We start from the raw sequence: 11,600 nt of genomic DNA, 5'->3' as shown, positions 1-11,600 counted from the left end.
TGTTGAATCTGGATTGATGGTTAAAACAGAGATGCAACTGAGAAAAGTTTATATTATCAACTTTATTCAAATAAAAGTTTTAACTTTCGAAACATTTTTTAAACAAAAATGGCAACTGCAAAAATTTTGTATCATTCGTTTATATGAGAACATGATAAAGACAAAAATGATTATTTATTAATAACTAATAAATTAAGATGCATACATATTAGCTTAAATGAACACTTGGAAAACTAGCACAAAATTAGTATAAACTTGATAGGAATAAAAGAAATAAGTTTATATATGATAAAATAATTTTAGTACCAATCTGTTAAGGTTATTTTAATGAAAATACCTGTAAATCTAAATTAAAAATTTAGGAGTAAAACGGTTGAAACAGTGACTGAGATTGGCAATGGTAAACATGACAATATACCAATGCTTGTAGACGATGAATTGTACAAAGATACATTATATGCAAAAATAGATAAAATAATATAAAACCGTGTAGTATTTGCTGTGACAAAATCCAAATTGCATAATATTATATCGAATTATAAGAATATTTAAATTATAAAACGTGTGCAATATATTTCTTGATAAGTTAATTAATAACTTAATCGCATAATATTACAATGATTTAATATTTTATCGAATTATGATAAAATATTTATTTTAAAAATGTGTTCAATATATTTCTTGACAATTAAAAAATTTAATCACATATGACAATGATTTAAAATTGTATCGAATTAAGATACGAATATTTTAATTATAAAACGTGTGCAATAAATTTCTTGATAATTTAATTAATAATTTCATCACATTACGATTTAATAATGTATCGAATTATTAATAAATTATTTAATTAAAATTGTAAAATATTTTTCTTAATAATTTAATTAGTAATTTCATCACTGATTTAATAATGTATCGAATAAGGATAAGAATATTTAATTTAAAAAAATGTGTTCAATATATTTCTTGATAATTTAATTAATAATTTAATCACATTATGATTTAATAATGTATCGAATTATGATAAGAATATTTAATTTAAAAAATATGCAATATATTTGTTGATAATTTAATTAATAATTTAATCACATTACGATTCAATAATGTATCGAATTATGATAAGAATATTTAATTAAAAAATGTGCAATATATTTCTTGATAATTTAATTAATAATTTAATCACATTATGATTTGATAATGTATCGAATTATGATAGGAATATTTAATTAAAAAATGTGTGCGATAAATTTTTTGATAATTTAATTAATAATTTCATCACATAGTATTAAAATGATTTAATTTAATTTTATTAATAATTTAATCACATAATGATTTAATAATGTATCGAATTATGATAGTAATATTTAATTTAAAAAAATGTGTGCAATATATTTCTTGATAATTTAATTAATAATTACATCACATTATGATTTAATAATGTATCAAATTATGATAAGAATATTTAATTTTAAAAAAATGTGCAATAGATTTCTTGATAATTTGATTAATAATTTAATCACATTACGATTTAATAATGTATCGAATTATGATAAGAATATTTACTTAAAAAATGTGCAATATATTTCTTGATAATTTAATTAATAATTTCATCACATTATGATTTAATAATGTATCGAATTATGATAGGAATATTTAATTTAAAAAATGTGTGCGATAAATTTCTTGATGATTTAAATAATAATTTAATCACATAATATTAAAATACTTTAATTTAATTTAATTTATAATTTGATCACATTACGATTTAATAATGTATCGAATTAGGATACGAATATTTTATTACAAAATGTCAATATATTTCTTGATAATTTAATTAATAATTTCATCACATTACAATTTAATAATGTATCGAATTAGGATACGAATATTTAATTAAAGTGTGCAATATATTACTTGATAATTTAATTAATAATTTAATCACATTATGATTTAATAATGTATCAAATTAGGATTAAATTATTTAATTAAAAATGTGCAATATATTCTTGATAATTTAATTAATAATTTCATCACATTATGATTTAATAATGTATCGAATTATGATAGGAATATTTAATTTAAAAAAATGTGTGCAATAAATTTCTTGATAATTTGATTAATAATTTAATCACATAATATTAAAATGATTTAATAATGTATCGAATTAGGATACCTATATTTCATTTAAAAATGTGTGCAATACATTTCTTGATAAATTGATTACTTATGATAATTAAAGCCACTTAGAATAATCGTAGCAAATCCAAATTACATAATATTATTTTAATAATCGTCGAAAATATTTGATTAAATGTTTTTTTATGTTTTACAAAAAGAGTATAACTCTCACGTTTATATCAACACCATCAATCCTAAACAAATTTTAATTGTTAAGTTGTTTATCTCAATAGTAAACTTACTTCATTTTGTTTGCTGTATTTATTTTATGTCACGTTTCTGAGTTAATCGAGAATTTATTAAAATAATGAAGAGAAAATGCAACAATTTTAGTTTAGGTTGGATATATTAATATTATATTTATTATGTTTATTCAAATATATTAATTTTAATTTTCCCTACGTTAGTTGGAATATATTAATTTTTCATGTAAAAAACAGATAAATAATGGAATAAAAAATGGAATGGATGCTATCTGTATGTTTTGCAAGCTTGGTCTTCCACATCTTGTTTTTAAGTATTTCTTCAGATTTTTCATTAGTTGCTTCTATCAAAAGAGTTATATTGATTTCTTTAAATGTTTGGCCAGTAAGTTTTAATTTTTTCATTAGTTGCTTCTATCACAAGAGTTATAATATTGATTTCTTTAAATGTTTGGCCAGTAAGTTTTAATTTTTTCATTAGTTGCTTCTATCACAAGAGTTATAATATTGATTTCTTTAAATGTTTGGCCAGTAAGTTTTAATTTTTTCATTAGTTGCTTCTATCACAAGAGTTATAATATTGATTTCTTTCAATGTTTGGCCAGTAAGTTTTAATTTTTTCATTAGTTGCTTCTATCACAAGAGTTATAATATTGATTTCTTTAAATGTTTGGCCAGTAAGTTTTAATTTTTTCATTAGTTGCTTCTATCACAAGAGTTATAATATTGATTTCTTTAAATGTTTGGCCAGTAAGTTTTAATTTTTTCATTAGTTGCTTCTATCACAAGAGTTATAATATTGATTTCTTTCAATGTTTGGCCAGTAAGTTTTAATTTTTTCATTAGTTGCTTCTATCACAAGAGTTATAATATTGATTTCTTTAAATGTTTGGCCAGTAAGTTTTAATTTTTTCAGAACAAGAATAGTCACACACTTAAAATTACCATGATTTTTCCTTTTTTGTTTTATTTTAAGTCAAAGTTCTGGGGCTAACACTTGAACTCTATATGAGATACATAGATATTCGAATGTTGCATTTAAGTTCTTTATTTCTCAAACACCAAGTTTGTACAGACATTAGGAATATAATTTTTCTCTCCCTTATTAAGCAGTTCCATTTCTTTCGTTTTGCTCTCAGTCTTTCTGGATTCCAGGACAAAAATTAATATAATCTAGTGGAGTATCCAGCTTAACACTATTACTTGAGGTAACATCACTTGGAGAAGGTGCACCATTCCTTGTAAAAGCTAATGCGTGTTAGCCATAGTGAGGAGATCTTATTTGGGCAGCGAATAATATGTGACTTTGAATATTTGGTCAGGATTTACTTCTTTGGAAAAAGTATCCTCACGCCAGGTTGTTCTACAGAGAGACCTTAGACATTCGAGGATCGTGTCTAGTAGCCATTTAACTTCTCTCCTTTTCTCTTTTTTTTTTATTTTACTTCAGTCGAAGTTCTCAGAATGCAAGGGGCCCACAACCTGGGGCTTACACTTGAAGTCTATATGAGATACATAGATATTCGAATGTTCCACTTAAGTTCCCTATTTCTCAAACACTGACTTAATAAAGTTGTAAAAGGTAAAGTAAGGTTGCCATAGAAAAGAAAATCTTATTTGGGCGGCATATATGCTATTTTGAATATTTGGTGAGGGTTTACTTCTAGATAAAAATTATCCTCATGACAGGTTGTTCTGACAAACTCCTATACAGAGAGACCTTTCCTACTAGAGGATAGTGTCTAGTAAGCATTCAAGTTCTCGCTTTTTGTTTTATTTTACTTCAGTCGAAGTTATCAGAAGTCAAGGGGCCCACAACCTGGGGCTAACACTTGAACTCTATATGAGATACATAGATATTCGAATGTTCCATTAAAGTTCTTCATCTCTCAAACACTGAATTATTACTAACTCAGTGTTTGAGAGATAAAGACTTTTTAGAAATTGAGAACATAATTTTCCTCTTCCCAATTAACCATTTTTATACGTTGTAGTATATCTTTCATCTTGTTCTTACTGGATTTCAGGACAAGAATTTATCTAGTCTGGTGGAGTATCCAGCTTCATGCTATTACTTTAGGTAACATCACTTGGAGAAGGTGCACCATTCCTCGTAAAAGCTAATGCGGGGTAGCCATAGTGAGGAGATCTTATTTGGGCTCCGAATACAAAATGTGACTTTGAATATTTGGTCAGGGTTTACTTCTATGGAAAAAGTGTCCTCATGCCAGATTGTTCTAACAAACCCCTGTACACTTAGACACTCGAGGACAATGTATAGTAGGCCTTCAAGTTTTCTCCCCAGTGTGTATAATCATATGTCTTACTAACTTTGATTTGTGAGAAAAAGAATATCCACACACTTCACAAGAATATGGCTTTTCCCCTGTGTGAATTCTAATATGCTCCACTAAATGTGATTTATGAGAATAGCAATGTCCACACACTTCACAGGAATATGGCTTTTCCCCAGTGTGAATCCGAATATGAGCAACTAAATTTGATTTTTTAGAACAAGAATATCCACACATTTCACAAGAATGTGGTTTTTCACCGGTGTGAGTTTTCATATGTGCCACTAAGTTATATTTATCCAAACAAGAAAATCTACACACTTCACAAGAATATGTCTTTTCTCTAGTGTGAGTTGTCATATGTCTTACTAACTTTGATTTTACAGAAAAAGAATATCCACACACTTCACAAGAATGTGGCTTTTCTGCAGTGTGTGCTTTCATATGTTTCACCAAATGTGATCTTTGAGAATAGGAATGTCCACATACTTTGCATGAATATGTCTTTTCTGTAGTGTGAGTTCTCTTATGTTTCATCAAATCTGATCTTTCAGAACAGGAATGTCCGCATACTTCGCATGAATATGGCTTTTCCCCAGTGTGAGTTCTCATATGTCTCACTAATGTTGATTTTTGAGAAGAAGAATATCCACAAACTTCGCAAGAATGTGGCTTTTCCCCAGTGTGAGTTCTAATATGTGTTACTAACCTTGATTTTACAGGAGAAGAATATCCACACACTTCACAAGTATATGGCTTTTCACTATTATATACCTGCATGTTTTACTAATACTGAAAATTGTCAATGTGTTTATAAATAATATGGCATTTTACTTTCGTATTTTAGTCTGAATTCACAAGTGTCTGCAGATTTGAGAAACATACAAGTCAACAATTATTTTAAAAAATGCTGATTCCTTAAAATCCAACGTGGAGAGTCAGGAACACCTGTAAATAAAAAATAACACAAATTCAATATTTTTAGTATCGTCGAATACATATAAGTCTTTTGTTGTAAAAATGATAATATAGAACTCACAAACCTTTTATATTTTATCGAAAAAGTAATATGAAACAGAAAAATAATTAGATATTTTCTAACTTCACACAGAACCAGACGATAGCGAAATGTTTCTGATATAGTCGTGTACAATTAACATCCTGGTGAGAAAACAGGAAACAATGATATATATATATATATATATATATATATATATATATATATATATATATATATATATATATATATTGTGTACAGAAAGTTGTTAGTTGAGACAGATCATTGGTACCGTCGGTTTCAAGCCCGCTAATAATGCCCGTTTAAGGTATCCTTATCAAGCTCTCTTCAGCCAATATTCGTGAAGAGAGCTTGATAAGGATACCTTAAATGGGCCTTATTAATATAAGTACGCTCTTAAAATTTGGATTTTCCTTTTAATTGAGCACTCTGCTGGAATTCTTTTTCCAAAAAAAAACTAATCATAATTATATATATATATATATATATATATATATATATATATATATATATATATATATATATTGTTTCTCCACTACGCCAAATATAGCAAGTGATAATAAATTCTAATAATAAAAATAAGAATAGCCCAAATAAACAAACATTATAATTCAAATTATGACACATTCTGCCCAGTCGCTGGTGCGTGACCGAGCCACATGTTACCTAATTGTTCTGGAAACAGTCCACGACAAAGACCCGTTGATTAGATGTCTCCGTCAGAGGAAAAATCAAAGCATACCTGGAATGTTGGGTGTCGCCATCTCCCATATCAAGGCCGCTGCATTCCCCTCCAGTAATGTCGGTCAGCATTGGACACTCTTTTCTTTCAAGCCCGTTTCCTGAGACCTTGGGAAGACATTCAATACAACATAAATAATGCACAACACAATTGAATTATATATAATCTTAACTATTTTATTGTTCGATTGTTCATACAATACAATAACTTAATAATTGTCTCATACAATACTTCTTAAACTAACCTAACTATGATGAGAGGAGGGGGAAACACGTGCTCACCTCATGGCGTCCAGAACGAAAGAGAACGAAAAAAAGGACGAGAAATCTAGTCTGCACATTTATGTATCCCTCCGCCTCAGCCAAATCACAACCTAGCCTTGGAGGGTAAGGGTGCATGGGCAACCCTAACAGTGGCACAAAACTCTACTTCTCAAAAGTGCAATTGCCACTTACCCAAGAACTGCCATCTTTAAAATAACTGCTTACACTAACATCTTATGTATTTATGTACAACATAGTTACTTGCACGATTCTAAAACCAATAGTTAACTATTGTCAAGCTGGCACCCAAACCATCAATCGCCCAAACTACTGTAAGTTATTCTATTACCTCGTCAATTCAACCCACGTACAACGACCCAACTTAAAAAGTCCACATTATATAGTACTGTCCTCCTATATATTAAAACTTGCATTGCAAACATCTCTATCTCAAACAAAAGTTCCAAAGCAAATCTACCCAAATAACACCCATAAAAAACATACGGACAAATAATATTAAGTACTTTTTAAATCGAACATCCTTAAATATCAAGGTCTTACTCATCAGAATATAAATATTTCCTCCTTTGCAACTAAGTATCTAGAGCTATAATTACAGTCCTTTCATACCTAAATGTAATTGTAAAAATTGAAATCCTAAACCAATGTCGACACAAAAAAAATTAAATATGGAAATAATATTAATTCTGGAAACAACCTCATCAAAAAGCCACTAGGTAAGAACTAATCACTGTGGACTATTTTATTATCATATGAATTTAATTTACTTTTGACTGATATCCCATAAATCCCACTAATCTATAGCTGTGCCCATTATATTTCAAACAGTCATAAACTGTTTAAGCAATGCACGCTTCAGAAATCATTTCTCGACACCATTCATAACTCAACCTTCACCTGGTGATAAACTGCCTCTTTTGTTCTGTTAAAAAAATAATTTTCTATTTTTGTAAATAATCTTCTCTATGTAAAAATTATTTAACTTTAATTTCATAGAGGATAAATATCTTTTCTACTCTAATGGGCAAAAATTTTTTTTAATTGGAATTTCGCGTGTGAAAAGAAAATATAAATTTCACACACATCCTACTCCTGGCTATTCCTTACTTTTGTGACCCCTTGCTATCCGCCTAATCCCTTTCCTGTGAAATCATCATTATAGAAGTTTTCCTCCCCTTATTCCCTACTCCTAGCTATTCCTACCTTCTATGGCCCCTTGCTATCCACCTAAACACCTTCCCTGTGAAGTCATCGGTATAGAAGTTTTCCTCCCCCAATAATAGGAAACTACTATAGTAGCAATCCTACCCCACTTTAATACAAACTTTAGGGGCTTCTTTTTCGTAATGTTCCTGTAAAAATAATGGTATTTTTTTTTTAGTTTACCTCGGCATTCACCTTTAACTTGTAAACTTTTATAGGTTGTTGACTTATATAAATTTTCAGGTACATTGAAAACGAATATCGCATTCATTTTTTGCGCAAACAAGTAGTTATCCATATTTGAAGACATTCAGTATCCAACATAATCACTATTGTTTTTGCTGGCGGCCATCTCATTTCCCATTTAGAAAAAAAAACGCCAAAAAGAGCTAAACGGAGCCAAAAGGGCCAAAACATGACCCAAAAAAGGCCGAAATGAACCCACTCCTCCCACAATTCACCCTTCCGGATATTTTTCCACTCCCCGATATCGAAACAGACAATCTGTCTTCACTTTCTTAATTACAGTAATTTTTTTCACTTTTTTAATTATATTCATTTTTTTTTAACTTTCTTACTAAAATGCGCACACGCATGAATACACGGCAGACATTTTAAATGACAATAAATAGTTTTCATAAAATAAAAAGTTTTCACCTCAGTAAAAATAGCTGTTAGTAAGTTTCGACGAGCGGTTTACAAAGCATATTTTATGTTTTTCATTCTTTTTTTTGGAGGGGTATTCAATTATAGAACTTGTGGATTTAACAGTTACTTCTGCAGTTTAATTAACCGTTTTTCCATACATAACGCACCGACATTTACTGAGTAGAATACTCAGTAACATTTCACAGAAATTCTCTGTTTACATTTGGTGGAGGCAGTGGAGGGGTGGGGGCGGGTATGTTGTGGTGGCCGCGGCCGCAACAACACACCCGGCCTGCCCCTCCACCGCCTTCCCCAAATGTAAACAGTTCTATAATTGAATACCTCACCCAACAAAAAAGAACGAAAAACATCAGATATGCTTTTGTAAACCGCTTGTGGAAACTTAATTTTTTTAGATCAATTAAAAGGGGTTAATACAATGCAAACCGTAAATTTGTGACGGATTTGATCATCAGATTTGATCATCAGATTTGTGGCCAGCAACATCGAATATCCCTAAAATAAATAAATTAGTGGTCTGTTTTCTGCTGTAATGAAAAGGTAATATTTACCTTTTAATTTATTTTAATAAATATTACTCTAAATATTGTTTTTAATTTGTGGTTTTGTCTTTACGTTCTTTCATTTCGCTCAAGATTTCTTGAAATTTGCCCCCCCCCTCCAATAAACCTTCTTTTTTTTTGCGCCAACGCCGTTGGTGGGGAAGAGGATATTCCAGTTACATGTAGCATATTTAGTTATTTTTGGCGTTTTTTCGTTATTGGAAAACAAGATGGCCGCCATTAAAAATTAGAGAGATTACGTTGGATACTGAATGTCTTCAAATAGGGATGATTTATTGCGTATTTTCGCAAAAAATAAATGCGATATTCGTCCTCAGCGTACTTGAAAACCCACACAATTTGACAAATTAATTTACCAAAATCATTTTATTTTATTGTTATTGTTATTGTTACAAATTACGATGCTTTATTTACATAAAAAATAGCAAAAATAGTCTTACGTTTTTTATTTACTCCTGAAAATCATAACTTTAGTAAAGGTGTTTTTGTTTAAACAAAATAACACATTTCCACTAACATTTAAATAAAAATAATTAGTTCATTATATTCTGCGATCATTATTTGATAAATACTGAAAATTTTATTAAAATTGGTTAATTCCGTTATTTTGGGTGAATTTTTAAGTAAAGGCAGGGTGTCGGCATTCATTTATCATATTAGAAAAAAAAAGAAAAAAAGGACAATGTGAACTGATTGTTCAACCTGCAAAGGGTATTTAAGGCTGTGTATTATTATTATTATTATTATTATTATTATAATAATAATAATAATAATAATAATAATAATAATAATAATAATAATAATAATAATAATAATAAAGAAGTAGATTTAAATTGTAAAGATTTACCAATATTATTTTCTACATTAAATTTCTGTTAATTCGTGATGGCCAATAAATGTGTGCCTGTTTTATGTAAACTTTTTAAAAGAAAGCGATTCTCATTTGAACACCTGAAATACTTGATAAAACATTAAAAAATCAAACAGAATTCTCTAGCGACATAATAGAAAAAGTGTAAATATATTTTTTTAAATGTTAAAACAATTAAATATCGAAAAGAAAACAATTAAATTATTCTGTTTATGACGAACATTACTATTTTCTTCCAAATATCATAAGTTTTACTTAGATGAACTTTTTTGACAAAAATCTAATGTCAAATTAAATAATATATAGTTAGGAGATTTTTTTTAATTAGAGATTTTTACTTTTTTACGCAAGTCTGTTATAATGCATGGTGGGATCAATATTTTTGTTTTATTGGATAGCAACAAAAAATAAACGATTTTATAATGTTTAAAAGTAGTTTATAAGTTATTGAATAGAATCTTTGGTGCTAGTGCTGAGAGCGATCCGGACGTAAATAATAACGGTATTATTTAAAAAGCCATTCTTAACATTGGGATGATGTACCTTACAATTGAATAAAAAACAAACAAACATATCATAAAACTTTAATTAAACTTGGAAATACGATTTTAAAAAATAGCGCGGTTCAGTAAGTGCACTAGCACCATATATATCACACCTGCTTTTTAAAAAGTACTAAAAACAACCTTACCTTTCATTCCAGGAATTACAACATGACGGGATGAATTCCTTTTTCGATTGTGTCCAAAATAGGAAACTTGTTTTGTTTGTTAGGATGTCTTTAGTAAATTGATACAAATGTTGTTTTGTATGTTCAATTCATTAAGAAATTAAAATATATGTACATATAAAAGAATCAAAATTACACGATGAAAACCACGATTTAAACTATAAATTATTTAAATAGAAAATTAACTGCTACAGAACACTGAATTTAGGTCATCGTAACACGGTGAAATCATTATTTCGTTCCGCGTATAAAATATGTCCGTTCATTAGTTAAGTGTGCCGAATTGTTTTCCTGTCAATTTTGTATTATATTTGTCAATGCTTAAGAGTTGTTGTGAGTTTATTAGTAAATCTAACTTTTATGTGTCGAAGTAATTTAAAAATAAAATATATTATATTTTGGATTAGTCGAACTACTGTTAACATCCAAGATTTTATAATGTTTAAAAGTAGTTTATAAGTTATTGAATAGAATCTTTGGTGCTAGTGCTGAGAGCGATCCGGACGTAAATAATAACGGTATTACTTAAAAAGCCATTCTTAACATGGGGATGGTGTTTTATACCTTACAATTGAATAAAAAACAAACATATCATAAAACTTTAATTAAACTTGGAAATACGATTTAAAAAATAGCGCGGTTCAGTAAGTGCACTAGCACCATATATATCACACCTGCTTTTTAAAAAGTACTAAAAACAACCTTACCTTTCATTCCAGGAATTACAACATGACGGGATGAATTCCTTTTTCGATTGTGTCCAAAATAGGAAACTTGTTTTGTTGTTAGGATGTCTTTAGTAAATTGATACAAATTTTGTTTTGTGTGTTCAATTCATTAAGAAA

General features: G+C 28.6%; 1 long non-coding RNA gene across 1 annotated transcript; it reads right to left on the bottom strand.

Moving 5' to 3' along the window:
* Positions 1-4,386: 4,386 nt before the first annotated feature.
* Positions 4,387-10,957, bottom strand: LOC145271390 (uncharacterized). The gene is made up of 3 exons (XR_013865847.1): positions 10,717-10,957; positions 6,436-6,542; positions 4,387-5,623 (listed from the first exon to the last, which is right to left on the bottom strand). It is a non-coding gene; the product is annotated as an uncharacterized LOC145271390 (long non-coding RNA).
* Between the last annotated feature and the right edge of the window lie 643 nt (positions 10,958-11,600).

The sequence above is a fragment of the Euprymna scolopes genome, chromosome 46 (assembly GCF_053919585.1).
Source record: "Euprymna scolopes isolate OS-2025 chromosome 46, ASM5391958v1, whole genome shotgun sequence".
Taxonomy (NCBI): Eukaryota; Metazoa; Mollusca; class Cephalopoda; order Sepiida; family Sepiolidae; genus Euprymna; species Euprymna scolopes.
Note: the sequence above shows the minus strand (reverse complement) of the source record. Positions and strands in the feature narration are given on the sequence as shown.